Source organism: Rhinatrema bivittatum, chromosome 17 (assembly GCF_901001135.1).
Source record: "Rhinatrema bivittatum chromosome 17, aRhiBiv1.1, whole genome shotgun sequence".
NCBI classification, from domain to species: domain Eukaryota; kingdom Metazoa; phylum Chordata; class Amphibia; order Gymnophiona; family Rhinatrematidae; genus Rhinatrema; species Rhinatrema bivittatum.
Window position 1 is genome coordinate 4665290 of NC_042631.1, and position 19246 is coordinate 4684535.

The 19246-nt window shown below is 42.5% G+C and overlaps 1 protein-coding gene across 6 annotated transcripts in view; it reads left to right on the forward strand.

The window, feature by feature from the left end:
• LRRC4C (leucine rich repeat containing 4C) overlaps window positions 1-19246 on the forward strand; it is a 983140-nt gene that overhangs the window by 624582 nt on the left and 339312 nt on the right. Inside the window, exon 4 of one of the 6 annotated variants that reach the window (XM_029582724.1) lies at window positions 14981-15092. The exons of the other annotated variants lie outside the window; for them this stretch is intronic. The gene's annotated coding sequence lies outside the window, so the exon portion shown is untranslated. The remainder of the gene's footprint in view (window positions 1-14980; window positions 15093-19246) is intronic. 6 annotated transcript variants of the gene reach the window in all.

The window sequence follows — 19246 nt, forward strand, 5'->3', positions numbered from 1 at the left end:
TCTCGGAAAGCACTCCAAGACCTGTGGGGCTTTCTCCAGACTGAAGCTAGTTGTATCTTTCTGGGTTCAAGCCTTAGGTGTGCATTGTGGAAACTAGGGATGCGCATGCATTGGGAATGATAAGAAACAGGGGATTTTAACATCATTTTGTTTTTTAAAATGGAGAGAGAAAAATGAAGAGAACTTCATTCATTTTCACGTTCATTTTTCCCCCATGGCAGAAAAGCGAGCACAGAAGAGAACTTGTCCCGGGCACTCCCTCGATACCCTCCAGCCTCTCTAGTGCAGTCGTCTTTCCTCGGGAGCCAGCAGCACTCCTCGCTGGGGTTTACAAGTACAATTTCTCCTTGAACAGAAGAAACTGATAATGGCACCTGCCTCACTTTGCCGGCTCTTGTAGCAATTGTAAGTGCAGTGGGACAAGAGCTATGGGGGATCACGTTGTCTTCATGAAGTAAGATGAGCTGGGGGAATCAGGAAAGGAGCTCGGAGCGGTCTATATATATATATATATTTTTTTTTCCCCCTGTAATGGCACCCATTTCATTTTATCATTTTGTTCTGGGGGGTTTTTGTTGTTTTTTTTTTTTTTTGTTGTTTCTTTTGTCTACTTAAAAAGGAGCAAGCACACATGGAAAAAACAAGCAAAGAAAAAGTTACATCCGCCCCGATCTCTTCACCTCTGCTGCCTCCATAGTACCCCCCCCCTCTAGATTCTAGCCCCACCCACTTACTCTAGCCACAGATCTAATGGGCAGATTTAACCCACTGTCGGACGCAGGTTAAATAGGTGCTCATTCACTCCAAATGCAAAAAGATAAATGTGCATCTCAGACAAACATTTATCGCTCAGTTATTAACGCCTGCCCGGAGCAGGCATTAACAGCTGAGTGCATGTAAACAAAGTACAGGAAAGCAGAAAAAACAGTTTTTCCGTATTTCTTCAGTAAAAAAAAAAAAAAAAAAAAGTACCTCGGCAGACGGCCGGTTATGAAAACCCATGCCAAGTTTACCGGCGTCGGCCTTCATAACTGGCAGCCGCCGCGGGGTCGAGTTAGCAAGGAGGCATTAAGGTCGCGCAAGTGATCCTAGCGCCTCCTTGCTAGCGCAACTCCCCTAATTTGCCTATTGCATGGTGCCCCCCTTGCAGGCACCATGCGTGCATTAAGAAAATTATTGCATCGAGCCCTATAGTGCGGACTTGCCCCTCTTTTCATGGCACAGTTGGTGCAGTCTTGCAGGTGGAGCCCCAAGATTTGTGCCAACAGTTGGTGAAAGAGTCTTGGTGCGGGCCAGGCTCAAGCAGAGTCCAGGCGGTCTGAAAGTTAGGGCAAGTGGCTGGTGAGGTGTAGTCGGAATCTAAGGCGAGGGTCAGATCCAGGCAACAAGCAAGAAACTGAGAAGATTCAGAGCTAGAGAGACTAGACCAAAATGTGGAAGAGGAAGGAGATGAGCAAAGACAACCAGGGCAAGATTTTCAGAACATGGGTAAGATAGCCACAAGAAGACAGAAAGAAAAGCAGTATGGGGGCAAGACTGAAGGCGAGGATGGAGCAAGGCACAGCTGAAGGCAGGCCAACAAAGCAAAGCTGAAGACAAAGGGACCTGTTGCTGAGGCGCCAGTCGGTGGCATGGCTGGGGTTTAAATACTCCAGCCATGATGTCATCTGCCGGCACCTCTTGCTCCTGAAGAAGGCTGCAGCATCCATACTGTGCAGCAGTTCTGGGCATCAGTGGGAGGGAGTGAAGCCGCTCACAGGGTTGCCCAGCGAGTGGAGAATGCAACACTGACAGTCAGAGACTAGAAGAGCCTAGCCGGCTTAGGCCCATAGTGCTCTGTTGTTGGTTTCAGAAGGCTTGGGAGGAAGTAAGGTATTCTGTGGGGAAAGGAACGTGGAATAGAAGAATCCTCATACATGTCTTCTGAATGCAAATAAGGTGAAATGTTTCCGCCAGTGTAAATTCATAATTTGTGAGTTCATATTATTTTCTTATATAGATGGATTTGTTGTTGTATTTAACTGTACCATGCTTCAAGCAGAAGATGGAAAAGCATATAATTAAATACAATTTTATTATTATTTAATTGTAGAGGTTGGGTGTATGTTGCTGATACCAAAATGACATTGTATAGAAAAACTGTTGTACAGTATGGTGGTTGCATCCTCCCAGAGGGTTTAATCTTATACTCCAATTGTTTATAAAAAAAAATGTCTTCTGAATTCAGTACAAATATTTGAACATACAAAGACTGTAGGCTCCTAAGGAATAAGATTTATAGTATTTCTGGTATCGCACGAGCTTTTCAGAACAAATGGAAACAAATGTCTTAATTTGCAGATGGGGGCTGAGGTTTTTCTTAAATTTCATTGCGGATGTTCAGTAAAGTATCAAGGGAATAAATATATATGTTATGACCTTGAGCAATTCTCAGCCTTTATTAAAGCGCATTCTGATGTAGAGGTGAACTCTGAGTAATTTCTCTGGTAGAGGGAAATTTAATTACACTACCCAGAAACTCGTTCTTCTGCTCAGACTATGGCCGAGTGCTGGCGGCAGCCCCCAAGTTCACTTTATAAACATCCCCCCCTCCCCCGGTAAGAGAAGGGCACCACATGCCTGGTCTGAAATTTGAACACATGGAGCCCTCTATTCTCATGGGACTGCTGGCAACATCTGTTCAAACAGAATGAAGCACAGCCCCTCCCCCTCCATACCCCCTGTCTCTGGTTCCCCCGCCTACCCATTTCCCAGGATTAAAATGGGGCTCAAAGGATCTCTGGTCATTTCTGCTCCATTTGGATCCTAGGATTTGGGTAAACTTAAAGGGGGTGGGGGAGAGACTGGGGTATAGATTTGAGGGGAGGTGGGCAGGTCAGCTGTCAGCTTTTAGTGATGGCTGCCAAAGAGCATGCACAACCCTGCCCCCCTGAAGGAAAGAAAATACTTCCCCTCCCCCATAAAAACTCCCTGCACAGCACTGCCGTGAACCACCTGGCCAGCTCACGCTTGCTCTGATTTTTCTCATGGATTTTCCACTGCGGAGCTGGGACAATCTCTCTTTAATGTTTCCTTTTGTTTGATTTATTAGCTGAGTGTACAGGCTAAGATAGCTCAATATGCACCTCAGTGTAACTATCTTTTTTTCAGTTTTGTTCATTTCATTTCTTGTTAATGCACACTAATTGTGTCTTGATTATTGAATAGAGCCAATAATTGAAACAAACCCAAATGCATATCTCTAGTAAATATTATTGCCCTGAAACGTTTCATGTGACCATGAAACCGGACATGATGACCCTTTTGCATTTTTAAAGGTGTTTATCAGTGGACCTTTGAAGTAAGCAGGATATTAGGTATCAGCCAATTGAGATAGAAAACATCCTTTCCTACAATTTCCACTCTGAGGGTTTCTAATAAATATTTATCACATTTCTTTCTCCAATAGTTTGCATCGCTATTATTTGTGGTGTTTATTAATTCCATACCATCATATAATTTCTCTGTAACCATTTTGGCTGTACTTCAGTATTAAAGCATCTTGAGCAGGCTCTAGGCTGTGAACAGGTCTGAATTTCAGGATAACCAAACACTGAAAACGAACCCAGTTCTTAGAGCAATGGTGCCCAAACATGTTGATGAATATTCACCGTGCATAGTTATCTTGAACTTGTTCCTGGACCTCAGGAAACAGGTCTATTGAAAAGCACCTTTTCAGCCATCATGTTGACTTCCATTGACATGGCCTTGTAAACATTTACAAATTCATAATCACGTTACTTTTCATGTCACAGTTCATAGGACCTAAGGAGCACGATTGCCACCTATCAAGAATAAAACTAAAGCTTGAAATTCATGCCAATTCTGCTTTGCTAATTCTATTAATATTACCCATTTGCACTGAAGAAGACACTTTGCCACCTGTTTAACCTCAAGTTAAAAAGTTGTTCCCCCAATCAAGCTAATTTCATCAATGCCACAAGCAGAAAGATGTGAGACATTCTCAACAGATTTAATGTTTTCATTAATTTCTGTGCTTAATTAGATAAAGGGTACCTTCATGTAACATTATGACTAATGCTGAATATTTAATTTGAAGATATAGTTTCTGCTCATAAAAATCTGACTTTTTTTGTTAATATACTTAATCTGCACAGACTTGCATTCTATTTTTACTACTCAAGTGTTAAATCAATTAGGGATGTGTAGGTAATAGCTGCAGATTAAATTTCTTCGTGCATATTAAACAATTAATTATCTGCTAATGGTTAAATATTAACTATCTTCCAGTTAATATCAGTCCCAGTTAAATACGAGCTGTCTGCTTCTGCTGGAACTTTGATTGGATTTCTCTTTGAGTGTTCTGGGCTGAACATGAAGTATTGGAATTCATATTTATCATATGTTATTTTATAAGTTATATAGGGACACAACTTCTTTAGGATGACAAAATTCAGGATGGAAATTCCTGAGCAATGCTTTGAATTCCAATAGGGTTCAGCGTTGACTGAAGGAACCCGCAGTTCCTGCAGCTTTAGAAGGCTATTGTTCACCCATATAATATTTGTAACCATAGCAATATAGGAAGAATTAGGAAATGTTGAACTGATAAAAACCTTTATTACATGATGACAAATACATTCATTTCAGAAGCAACAAAAACAGATGAGATGATAAATTTTATAGAAACAATGTCTCAGCATGACGCAGCTCAGACAAATGGCTTGTGCAATTTATCCTTTAATTTTCTTCCAACAATGAATAAATAGAAATGTGGAGGCCTGGAGGAGTTGCCTGGTAACCTAATGGTTAGAGGAACAGACTAAGATCCAGGGAACCCAGGACTCAAATCCCTCTACCACTCCTTATGACCTTTGACAAGTGATTTCACCCTCAGGTGCAAACTTACTTCTAGATGCACTGAGCCATGAGGTTTTCTCGCAGGAGGGACCCCACTTTCACAGGGAGGAGCTGCCGCAATAGTGGGACCCCCCCATGAAAAAGCGTTGTGGCTGTATGGCGCATTCTGTTGTGTTGCAGCCAAACACCGTATGCCGAGCGCCCCTTTAATGTGATAATGTCACAGGACTGCCATCACCTTAAATGACTGCTGGCCCCAAAAAAGAAAATGTGGCCAAACAGGAAGGATGAGGGGGGGTGGAGGGTCAGTGCTGACCCTCGTTTCAACCTGGAGCCTCTGGTCAAGGCAGCCCCAATTCCCCTACAAATAGAAAAAAATGTCTAAATTATGCACATGGAAGTGATGACAGCAGTGGCCCCCCCCTCCCCAAAGCCAAATCCCCACCCCGACTCCCTGAAATGAAGCACAGCCACGCCCCACCCCATAGCCCCCTTAAGTCAGACACAACTCATACCCCAGCCTCCCCAATGTCAAACACAACCACCCCCCACCCTGTCCCCTGAAGCATTCCCACCCTCAGCCCCCAAAGTCACTCACTAAAACAACCCCCCCAAAAATAGAAATAAATTCAGCACCCTCCACCACCTTCTCGGTTGGCATAATAAAATATTTGCATCAAATTGCCCATTAATGATTTTCTTTGCAAGTATTTTCACTGTTCATGCATGCAAATCACATGGAAAGAAGGTAATTGTAATAAGGAAGGTATCTGGGTGGTGAGATGCAAAATATTGCATATATTGTGTGATTTAGAGCCCTAACGCAGCTTGAGGAATGACCCTGCTAGACAGTAACTTTCAAAGTGGCACGAGGGCACACATGCATATGTTCACCAGCCCACGCTCAGGGATGCATCTATTTTATAACAGAAGCACAGATATGCTTGCATGTTATAAAATAGCCTGGAAACCAACCACTAATTTCCCAATCATCAGATCAATATATTGACACTTACAAATTGACCATCATAATAGGCGGAGAAAACGGCGAGATACGCCATGTCCTTGTTATGAAGGAGCCCTTGATAAAGGACGTGCATAGAGTCCGAAACACAGTACCGTGTCGGGCAGAGAGACCGGGGGTGTTGTAAGAAAGTAAAATTGAAGGGTTGGGGTGGTTTTTTCCCCGATTTTATTTTTTTTTCCGATTCATTTTCCGACTCGTTTTCCCGATCCATGCTGACAAAAAATGATCCGCGGAAAAACAAAATTTTCAACAAAGCACCAGAACCGAAATCTGACCCGATACGAAAAAATGAAGCTCATCTCTAATTTATACAGGGAATTAACGCATTTTAAAAATTATGCACAGGTTCTTGCAACCCTAGTTTTCGGTTACCTCTCCCAGCTCACCCAGTACATCTCCAGTTCACTGAGACTCTCCTGATACATATATCCTGAAATCCCTCCAGTTCACCTAGGCCTCCCATCCAAAAATAGCAGACAACAGGTGAGTCGAATATCAATTGCGCTAGTTAATTAGCAAATATAAATTGCATGAATAGGTTGCCTAATGTATTCATGTAAATCTCTTATGAAATAGCAACTTCTACATGCATCTCTTGGCCTCACCCCAGAACACTCCTAGATGGCCTCATTTTTGTGCAGGTAAATGTGCAATGTTAGGGATGTGAATCGTTTTTCAATGATTAAAATTATCGTCCGATAATGTTAATATCGTCTTAAATCGTTATAGAACACGATACAATAGAAATTCTAACGATTTATCGTTAAAAATCGTTAAATCGTGTTAGTGCGCACTAACTGAAAATGATACAAATTGACACTTTCCAGGTCACTGAAGGTCAGTTAGGAATGAATATGTATTCCTATTGGCTGGCTGCCCTCTTATCTATTGATTTTACCAAGGTTCACACTGAGGTGATGGTTGGGGGGATGGGAAATGGAACTGGAAACTCATGAACACCAACAGAAAATGATACAAATTGTTGACACTTCCCAGGTCAGTAAAGGTCACTTAGGAATGAATATGTATTCCTATTGGCTGGCTGTGCTCATCTATTGATGTTCCCACTGAGGTAATGGTTGGGGGGATGTGAAATGGAAACAGTTGGAAGCTTGCCAAAAAAAGTAACGTGATGATCATCACTCATGTACTAGAACTTGTTTGTTTATTATTTTTGTTAGCAGGCATGTGAAATGCTAGTGCATGTTGAATTTGCCAATCACTGTGCATTTTAGAAAGGTGGTCCTGGCTGGAACTACACAGTTCAAATATATGTGGTAATTGATTGTTGGTAAGTGTATTTTTTAAGTAGCCACACTGGCCACCAGATCACGGATCATGGAGAGCTGCATCCCTGCTCCCAGTCAGTCTGGGGCTGCCTGTCCCAGTCATCCATGGAGGGCTGCAGCCCTGCTCCCAGCCAGTCTGGGGCTGCCTGTCCCTGTAATCCATGCAGCGCTGCATCCCTGCTCCCAGCCAGTCTGGGGCTGCCTGTCCCAGTAATCCATGCAGAGCTGCTTCCCTGCTCCCATCCAGTTTGGGGCTGCCTGTCCCAGTCATCCATGCAGAGCTGTATCCCTGCTCCCAGCCAGTCTGGGGCTGTCTGTCCCTGTCATCCATGCAGAGCTGTATCCCTGCTCCCAGCCAGTCTGGGGCTGTCTGTCCCTGTAATCCATGCAGAGCTGCATCCCTGCTCCCAGCCAGTCTGGGGCTGCCTGTCCCAGTAATCCATGCAGAGCTGCATCCCTGCTCCCAGCCAGTCTGGAGATCACAACACTCCTGGTATTAATAGGGATAGGGCACTGTGTGCAGGAAGATCACAACACTCCTGGTATTGATAGGGATAGGGCACTGGGTGCATGAAGATCACAACACCCCTGGTGCCAGGGTTAGGGCACTGTGTGCAGGAGGATCACAACACCCCTGGTATTAATAGGGATAGGGCACTGGGTGCATGAAGATCACAACACCCCTGGTGCCAGGGTTAGGGCACTGTGTGCAGGAGGATCACAACACCCCTGGTATCAGGGTTAGGGCACAAGTTCTAGTCACATTGACTGATCACATTACTTTTTTTGTCAAGCTACCAACTGTTTCCATTTCCCATCCCCCATATACTGTCAGTGGGAACCTTGGTAACATGAATAAATAAGAGGGCAGCCAATAGGAATACATATTCATTCCTAAACTGACCTTAACTGACCTGAAAAGTGTCAAATTGTATCAATTTCTGTTGGTGCGCACTAACTCCCGTTAGTGCGCACTAACTGGGAAAAAACGATTTTTAACGATTTTTCAACTAAATAATCGTGCCAAACACGATTTTCTTCTCCTGCCACACGATTTCAATCGTTAAGACGATATGGCACACGATTCACATCCCTAATGTGCATAAAACAAAAAATACGTGCATACTTTTGATATTTATAAAATAGCGTATATATGAAAACAGGCTACTTCTGTCTGTGTATAAAATGTACTCATTAGATTTTAAGACCTCCCACTCTACTTGAATGTAAGTCGCCTTGTGCTACCAATGAAAACAGGGTGGGGCGGATTTTCAGAGCCCTGCTCGCGTAAATCCGCCCAAAACCGGGCGGATTTACGCGAGCAGGGCCCTGCGCGCCGGGAAGCCTATTTTACATAGGCCTCCCGGCGCGCGCAAGTCCCGGGGTTCTCCGAGGGGGGCGTGTCGGGGGCGTGTCGGGGGGCGGGCCCGGTCGTCGCGGCGTTCCGGGGGCGTGTCGGCAGCGTTTTGGGGGCGGGTACAGGGGCGTGGCTACGGCCCGGGGGCGTGGCCGCGCCCTCCGTACCCGCCCCTAGGTCGCGGCCCGGCGCGCAGCAGGCCCGCTGGCGCGCGGGGATTTACGTCTCCCTCCGGGAGGCGTAAATCCCCCGACAAAGGTAAGGGGGGGGTGTAGACAGGGCCGGGTGGGTGGGTTAGGTAGGGGAAGGGAGGGTAAGGTGAGGGGAGGGCAAAGGAAAGTTCCCTCCGAGGCCGCTCCGATTTCGGAGCGGCCTTGGAGGGAACGGGGGGAGTCGGCGCGCGCAGGCTATACAAAATCGATAGCCTTGCGCGCGCCGATCCAGGATTTTAGTGGATACGCGCGGCTCCGCGCGTATCTACTAAAATCCAGCGTACTTTTGCTTGAGTCTGATGCGCAAGCAAAAGTAGGCTGATCGCGCTTCTTTTAAAATCTACCCCGGTGTGCGTTAAATCAAAATAAACCAAAATATAGCACTGATATTTAACTGGTTCATTATTTCTTGCAAAGAAGGATTGCTGTGAGCTTTGGTATAGCTCTTATTATCATTTGTAATAAAAGTAAACTGTACTGACGAAAGTAAACCTTATTATCAGATACAGTATGATGAGAAATTACTACTTTGAGAAAAGTATTTTAACCCTCATGTACTCCTATAATCTTTTCTGCCCTCTCAAGTAGATAATGGAGAGTGAATCTTGCAAAAAAAGAGGATATCTGATCTTAAATTATTGCTACATGAAAGCCCTTTGCAGACACTAAGCTACACAATATATCAAGAAATACCCAATGAATAGACTAGTTAAATTCTTTGAATAGCTCAAAGTACCACTGAAATTGTCATTTAGTATACAGCAACCCTAACAAAACGTTTGTGAAAGTTACTAATAGTTTTATAATAACACTGGCAGCTTGAAGCTTAAGCCAAAAATAGAAGGGGAGTTTTATTTTTCATAGAATTGTTGTCATGCATTAAGTAAAGTTTAAAATATATTTTTCATTTTCAGCTGAAAGGGTCATCTCCTTCACAAGAGTCCGTGGTTTAACAGAAAGCACAGCCATACCCTCTTCTTATTGTGCAGTATTTCTAAAGTGTTATGACAAGCAGTAATAGTTATTTCTTACCCTATAGTATTCAATAGTTTTACTGCCAAGTCTTTTTTTTTTTTTTTTTTTTTTAATCCTTTCTTTGAAACTGCTTCCTTCTCATTCAAAAAACATGGGGGTAACCTGCACGGAGCAACAGTTACTACGCTTAACAAAAAAACACGGGGGTAACCTGTATAGAACAGCAGTTACTGCCCTTAACAGAAGGCATGGGCTAAACTGTATAGAGCGGCAGTTCCTACCCTTAACAGAAACATGGGGGTGACCTGCACGGAGAGGCAGTTACTACCCTTAACAGAAACATGGGGGTAACTTGCATGGAGCGGCAGTTATTACCCTTAACAGAAAAATGGGGGTAACCTGCATGGAGCAGCAGTTACTACCCTTAACAGAAGGCATGGGGGTGACCTGCACAGAGCGGCAGTTACTACCCTTAACAGAAGGCATGGGGGTGACCTGCACAGAGCGGCAGTTACTGCCCTTAACAGAAACATGGGGTAACTTGCATGGCGCGGCAGTTATTACCCTTAACAGAAAAATGGGGGTAACCTGCACAGAGCGGCAGTTACTGCCCTTAACAGAAACATGGGGGTAACCTGCACAGAGCGGCAGTTACTACCCTTAACAGAAACATGGGGGTAACCTGCACGGAGAGGCAGTTACTGCCCTTAACAGAAACATGGGGTAACCTGCACAGAGCGGCAGTTACTATCCTTAACAGAAACATGGGGGTAACCTGCACAGAGCGGCAGTTACTACCCTTAACAGAAACATGGGGGTAACCTGCACAGAGCGGCAGTTACTACCCTTAACAGAAACATGGGGGTAACCTGCACAGAGTGGCAGTTACTACCCTTAACAGAAACATGGGGGTAACCTGCACAGAGTGGCAGTTACTACCATAGGAATCTTGCTGGACAGACTGCATGGACTTTTTAGCCTTTATCTGCTGTCATTACTATGTTACTATGTATGTGGTTTGCAGGCCAAAAAATGATTTCCTTTTGTTTCTTAGGGGAGAGTCTCATTTGAATTATATGTTGAGGGCTTTTTCATTTTTATTTTGTTTTCAGCAGATAGTGCACACTATTTCTGCGTAGTTTGCAGACATTAGCTCTACAGGGGCTGTTTAAAATAGTTCTTTACCTGTGGAAATGGCTTGTTATATAATTAAAGTACAACTTAATCTTGTCCAAATATCAATAATCACGTTTATTATTTGAAAATGCAAAGAAGGATTTCACTTAGGGTTTACCAAGGTTTAAAGTCCCCTGAAATGGAATCTGTTTTTCATAAGGGACCAAGATCTAAAATAAGAACAAAAATATTTATGTAGGACAAGCCAGGACAAATTTAGCAATTGTGGACAATTCTGTATGGGGACAGAAAGTGAAAAAGCTTAAAACTCAACAAAACAATAATGGAGTAAAGCGGACTGGCAGCGTTTAAGGCAGGCAGGTAGTTATTTAAGTATATGTGCAAAGGGATCTGCCAAATCAAAGTCACATGATGCAGAGCTGTTAAACTGGGACACACACGTTCAGTTTGTAAGAACACAGAGATAACAAACTTGCCAAGGCATTAAAAGAATAAGGCACATTTTAAAACCCCGGCGTGTGGCAAAGCCAGGAGATATGCGCGTCTCTCAGGCCGGCGCACACTGTGCAGGTTTTAAAAAGCATGCAAGTATGCACGTATCTCCTGGTACGCACAAAAAAACCCAAGGCTAGTTAGCAGAATTTGAAGGGTCGGGGCTAATAGGTTAAAAGGGAGTCTGTCTAGTTAGGGGGGGTTAGGAAGTCCTATCCTGTACCGGGGCAAACTGGGAAGGAGCTGGGGAAATGGGTGCGTCAGCGTACGTGCCTAGCAAAATCCCTCCAGATACACAGTAGAGGCATCATTTCCACTCATATCCATGCATCCATTTATTTATTCTTATTTATTTATTTGTCGGGTTTTATATCCGTTGTTTGGAGCAAGCCTTCACAACGGTTACAGACGTAACAACTTATTACATAAAACAGAGTAAAAATTGAATACACTATAACAAATAACTTAGGTGAGGGGGGAGGGAGGAATGTTTCATAACTGTGAACTGGTATTATAATTGATTACATAAAAAGAGAACATAACAGGGAACATTGTAACGAGATCTTGGGGAGATATGGTGTAGAGCGATATTGGTCGATACATATGATTGATAGTGAACTATAAGGGGGAATAACAGAGGAGTGACTATTATTCTGAGGGTTGAGGTGGGAAAGAGAGGAGTTGGGAGGATGTGGAAACGAGGTTAATTGGAGTTGGTACTTTATAAGTTGAGAGAGTCTTAATTCTTATAGTTATTGCTTTAGATCAAGGCTAATCATGAGGGAACATCCATGTTGGAATTGGGAGGAGGAGGATCTGTATTGGTGGAAAAAATATTTATCCTATACCGTCTTTATATCCATATAAAATTGCATGCACATGTATGTGCATGCTGCCAATTTTGTAATGTGTGCACATATATGTGCATATGGTATTAAATGGCTGTGTCCATTGACGTGTGCCGGCATACATGCGTACATGTGTGCCCACATGGCTAACACGAAAAAAATAAAAGCAAAACTACAAAGAAATGGAGCAAAGGATGCATATTGTTCAAACGATATATCCATTTTTACTCACACTGAGAAGAAAACGTGAGAAATTTCTATGACAAAAAAGCCCAAGGTCTGAAATGGAATGTTGATCAGCAGGACAAAGGGGCCCACGTGATCCATGGCTGAACTTGCTTCTCTACGGCCTCTGTGTGCAGAAGTTCATTTGCAGTGAGCAGGGACCTTCCTGGGGGCAGAGTTGGGCAGGGGCTTGCAGTCACATGCATACGTTTGCATTTTCAAAAGTATATGCATATATTTCCTTGAAAGTATTCTGTGCACAAATTAGCAGGTAGAATTGGGGGCTGCTGGTTGTTGTAGTAATATTTTCAAATGGAAGTCCTGCACATATTTGATGGAAAATGTATGCAGGAGTTTACAAAATTACCCCCATAAATTCCTGGTAAATCTGGTTAACAACTCCTACCCATACAGCATTCATTAATCTGATGATATGGTTGCTCAAAGTTGAAATATGAATGGCTAACAAGCCACCTTCTGTATTTTGATGAGAATAAAGATTAACAAAGAAAAAATATTTAAGTTGATAATTTTTTTTAAATTTAACTCAATACATTTCTTGATTCAAATTTGGGGGATTAACTTGCCCTTCATCAGGTCCAAACAGAATGAGCAAGATGGAGGAAAAGATCCCATTGCCTGAAAATATAATTATGGAATACATTACAATGGTAGAGTGAAGCAGAAGGTGGGTGAGGGTGAAGTATTTGAGTGATAAGGTGACAGAGGTAGAGGAATTATTTCTGGCAATGAGCTTAAAACATTTCTATTGTCATTGTATCTCAGTTTCATTATTTTTATTATTTGTTTTTCAAATTTATATTCTACTTTTTCGAAACATTGCCCATGGCAGATAACAATAGCTAATTAAAAAAAAAGAAGTAGCAATTTCATTAACAAACCCATAAAATGACATATTTACATAATAAATATATAAAAATGAAAAGGGTGTAAAACACCTCAAATATAAAATACATTAAATAATCAGATAAAACTATTCAGAATGAGCTCCAATCAGCATGAGTAACGGGTTTCTCTCCTGAAATCCAGTCAAGAAATGTATTAAGTTGGTCCAATATACAGTTATCACCTTACATTCTTTTGTTTGTTTCCATGGGTTCAAGTGGATTACTGTGATAAACTCATAACCATATTATATGTATTAAACTAGAATTAGGGCATTCCACTTGATTCCTAACCTGACCATAATCCTGCTTTTTTGATGGGTGACTAACTTGGTTAACCTTTTCGCATGCAACATGTTGAAATCATTTATATGAGCCTGAGAGAGCACTGGCTGAGTCTTTGCTGGAATAACCTTCTCTCTGATATTCAAAATGTCCCTTTCATCACACCTGAAAACTAATTTCTTTCAGGTAGCTTTAGCTTACTCTAATACTCTGCTTCACTTTCCAACTAGTGTTTTATATCATATTGCTAGGACGACTTTATCTCTCTATAAAAGCTTTAAATAATTACTGTGTACAAACATAAAATCATGCTATAAATAGGGGTGTTTGGGTATCTTTTTGCTTTGTTTCATTTGTGGGAGGTAGAGGCATTCACTTAAGTTTTTTTCTTTTTTTTTTTTTTTATTTCTCTATTTTTACAATAGAACACCAAAACCCATCTGCCTGCTTTAAAAAATATGCCCTGATGAGTCCCTCCTTAATATACTGTGATGCCAGTGTTCTACTCCTCCACTCCCTCTTGGTTGGCCCCATTTTATTGTACAGTAAAAATTTGAAGTGGGGTAGAATGAACAGAGGATCACTCCTGCCCCCAGAGGAGGACTCCAGCATTGCAATAAGTTCAGCAGAAGTCGAGTAGCCTGCAGGAGTACACAGGAGTTGCAAGAAACCCAACAGACTATTTTTGAAGCATGCAAGGGAATCCACAGGATGAGAAGGAAGAAGGCAGTGAAACTCTAGAGGGAGGCAGAAAGTGGTCTAAAATGAAAAAAGTTGATGTACTGTTAGATTAAAAGCGAGAGAGATGAAATCAGTCTGAGGCAAAAAATTCATTAAACTAAGAAATTAGAGCCATTCAATTCATGACCACCCTTGGATGCTGATGTTAGATGATCTCTTGAGGTGTTTATAAACTGGTTTATTGCAAGAAATACATTTTCCTCTCCTGTTCTGAACATCTGAAGTAGGAACCTCTATGGTCTGAAGAGGTCATGTTACAACATATTTCTCATTAGTCCTTTAGAAGTTATCAAAACCTACAGCCCTCCACTAGTCTGAGTTCCTACATCAGCCAATGTCAGCTAAGAAAGAGCGATGGATATTCTAGAGGTGGCTACTGGTTTAAAATTGTACAAATAAGCTGACACAAAATATTAAAAATCCATGGATTGTGACCAATGTACTTTCTAGCTAAAGGTGTACAAATTGATTTTTGTTTAGACAAGCTCATCCAATGACTCATGAGTTATGATTTATGATATACACTGTGGAAAAATAACGCTTGTGCTCCATTATTATGATGACTTTATGCCTTTGTTCAAATCTACCCACGTTTCTACTTAAAATCCTCACTTTATGCCCTGACAGCTATTTCTCAAATGGAATGTGAAGTTCAAGTGTGTTTTTCCTTGGACAATATCAGACGGTGTGTGGATGTCAAGACCAAACAGAGCAGGAAAACCTAAACAAATTCATTACAGTGAGTAACTACTAAAGCAGGGGAAGGCTAAGCGGGATATGACCTTACAAGTCATAAAGAAGAGATGTATGTGGAATCCAAGCATTAGGTTTTTGCAAGGTGGCCTTATCTGTGAAAAGATGTATTTCCATTTCCCTAAGAACCACTTAAGAATGCATCCTTCAAAGCTGTATGGCCTGAGGTGGCTGCAGGTAATGAGTAACTTCTAAGGGATGAGCTATCATTTAAAAATGACATGAACACAAGAAAAGTTGTTCTTTCATTTTCTCATTTCCAAAATTAAGCAAAGGAAAACCAAACTAAGGTGTGACCTGTATTTTCATTTTGGTGTGTGCTCAAGGGCTTTCATGTGCACTAAAACCATTAGTGTGTGCTAAAATCATTTAATACTCATTAAAGGGAATAAATTAAATGACCCCCATGCACCACCACTGCCAATAACTACAAAATAAAAATAAAACAAAAATAAACTCCCTACTTAACATAGTAACAATGGTAGAAAAGAACCATCCAGTCTGCCTAGCAAGCTTTTCATGGTAGTATTTGACATGCCGTGCAGGTTACCCCATGTTTCTGTTAAGGGTAGTAACTGCCACTCTGTACAGTTATCCCCAAGCTTTATGATAACCCATTAAATAAAAAATTACTCTAGCAACATTGTTATTGGGTGAGGAGCCTGTTTGACCTAATTTTCCTTTAGATTTGGCTGTAGAAGCAGTCCTGTACTTTCCCCTTACGTATGCATATCAGTAACCCAGACCATAAAAGTTGCATCCTGCATTGGTTGTCGTTGGAATCCAAGCCCCCTTTTTCCCCTCCACTGTTGAAGTGGAGAGCAATGTTGCAGTTGTGCTAAAACATCAAGGCTTAGTGGTTAAGGGTAATAATCCCCATGCCTGCTGTTAAGGGGAGTAACCTCCACACCAAGGAGGTTACCCTTTTCTTCATTTCTGTGCTCTAGAATTGACATCCACACTCAGTGTTTATCTCATGCCCCTTTGAATTCTTTGACGGTTTTTGTTTTCACTACCACCTTCAGAAGGGCATTCCAGGCATCCACCACCCCCTTTGTGAAGAAATATTTCCTGACGTTGGTTCTGAGTCATCCTCTCTGAAGTTTCATTTTATGACCCTTCTACTGTTTCCTTTGCAATGGAAAAAGTTACATGTTTGTGCATCATTAAACTCTTTCAGGTATTTGAAGGTCTGTATTATACCACCCCTGCACCTCCTCTCTTCCATATTTAGATCCTTCAGAATTTCCTCATACATTTTCTGATGGAGATCTCACACCATTTTGGTCACCCTTCTCTAGGTCACCTCCATTTTGTCTCTAACCTTTTTGAGATAAGGCTTCCAGAACTGAACATAGTACTCCAGGTGAGATCTCACAAAGGACCTGTACAAGGGTATTATCGTCTCCTTTCTCTTACTGGTTATTCTTCCCTTTTTGCAGCCAGGCATTCTTCTGGCTTTAGCTATTGCCTTGTCACAGTGCTTTGCCACTTCCAGATCATCGGACACTATCACCCCAAGATCCCTCTTCCAGTCCATGCACCTTAGTCTTTCACCCCCATCACATACAACTCTTTTGGATTACCACACTCCAGATGCATGACTCTACACTTCTTGGCATTAAATCCCAGTTGCCATATCTTTGACCACTCTTCCAGCTTCCTTAATCTCGTCTCATTCTTTCCACTCCTTCCACCATGTCCAGTCTGTTGCAAATCTTAGTATCATCCGCAAACAGACAAACTTTACCTTCTATCCTTTCCGTAGTGTCGCTCACAAAGATATTGAACAGGACCAGTCCCAACACTGATCCTGGTGGCACTCCACTTAACACAGTTCTCTCTTCAGAGTAGGTTCCATTTACTATCACACACTGTCAACCAGTTTGTAATCCACACCACTACCTTGGCGCTCACTCCCAAGCTTCTCATTTTATTCACAAGGCTCCTATGTGGGACTGTATCAAAAGCTTTGCTGAAGTCCATGTTACCCCAGACTCTTTAAACCCCTCAAAAAATGCTTGATCCTTTTATTTTTTTTAACTTACATGTCATCCATAGTAGAAGTAAAGTTATGCAACAGGGGCCTCTGTATGCACCAGGGCTCATAAATATTTATGCACACGTCTAGTTCACATCATGAAATGCCCATACCTCGCCCATTTTTGAAAATTTGGCAAATATGCATGTACCTGGGCGATTTAAAAAATCTGCTTGGTACACGTGAGCCCGTCCTATTCCTGCACCCCCTAATTAATACATGCACTGGGCTTTTAAAATTCATCTTTTTTTTTAGAACCCATGCGCATAATACAGTATATGTGCATCTCTACCCACACCATTTGTGCTTTTGTAGACTTAGGCACAAATATATGCAATGCATTGAAAGAACATATATCAATGCACAGAGTGTTAGAAACGCCGGCCGTGGTGCCCCGCGGCTGGGTGTCATGGCCGCCGGCCGTGACGGGTCGCGACTCAGGTCAGGCCGACGGTCGCGGCAGTAATTGCTAACCTGTAGTATCGGGCTTATAGAAGGCTCCTGCAGTGGCCTGGTGGCTGCTTGGTTCCTCTCGGCCGGGCTGGCTCCTCCCCCTCTGGCCCTGCTAAGAGCCACGCGCACAGCTGAAGAAAATATTTAAAGGAGCCATGACAGGAAATTGTCATGGCTCCTCCTGGGTCTCCGCCTCCTGGTTCCTGTATTTAAGGCAAGGTCTAAACACTTAGACCTTGCCTTGGTATTGAGGTCCTGTACTCAGTTTCGGTGTTCCGTGCTCCTGGATCCGCTCTTCATCCCGCTTCTGCTCTTCTCCTTGTTGGACTGATTCTTTGGCTCCTGACCCTCGGACCGGTGGTGGTGATCTTCTGGTATTGACTTGGACTGGCTCTGGACCCTTCTCCTTCTTTGCTCCTGGATTGGCTTCGGACCATTCTCCTGTCTGCTCCTGGACTGGCTCTCAATCTCTCTCTGGACTTCAACCCTTGGACTGGATTGGGACTTTCTTTCGACGTGTACTCCTGGACTGATCACGACCTGCTGGAGGCGCCAGCCATCTGGAACCCACGACCTGCAGGAGGCGCCTGCATCCAGACCATCTTCACTCTTCAGGGAGTCTCCTAAGTCCCAGCAGCCATGTCCCTACGGGCTCCTCCTGGGGGGATCAGGAGCTTTATCTCAACATCTTCAACAGGCCTTGCCATCAGACGGTAGAGACCGAAGAGGGTTGACTTCCTTCTCGGCAGCGCTGACTCTACCTCGGAACAGGGGTCCACTTTCTGATTCATAACACAGAGCACATATACTTTTCCTACCTATGAAAATAAAGGACTTAACTCGCTTGTACTGTATCAGCGTGTTTTAAAACATGTGCACATCTGTTTTACCAATTAGCCCACCAGTTCAGCCAGTTTTTCTCCAGGTCTTCAAGATCCTCCAGGTTCTTCAGCCTGAACTCCCCACAGTTCACCCAGATTTCCCACCCAGTCACTACCACACAATAAACACATTTAATATCACTTACGCCAGTTAATTAGCTGTAAAATGACTCCAGCAAATTGGCACATCTACATGCTTAAGGGTATTTTTGAGTTTCTCTTGCTTTCTATGAATCTCTCTCTTACTGGGGACTTGACAGTGGGTATTATTTTATTGAGTTTTTTCTATTAGTTGTTTGTCTTTGTTTATATCCACTTTGAATGCAATATTTCTTTTTTCTGCCAAGTGGTGTTTGCTTGCTATTTGTATATTTGAAACTATGAATAAAGAGAGGGGAAAAAAGCACATATATGTGCACATTTTCTGTGTGTAAAATACGGAATAAGCAAGTAGAAGTGACTTAAGTATGTATTTGCTGATTTTGCTCTTTGCCACATTCATCTTTCATATTCTAGACCTGAATGAAATAATCCTCATTTTTCAAGTGTTGTTCTATAGCAACTAATCAGAAAAAGAAAAACCTTCCAGTGAAGATATAGCACAAGAATAAGATAACAAAATAACTATCAAAATCGTGAGCACTTTCTGGGAGATGATTCCTAACCACCAACTGAAACAAACACCATCATCTTTCAAAGCATAGCAAAATCAGAAGGGAAAATCTCAGAGAACCCATCATCATCTAGGACTATAAGTCTCATTGT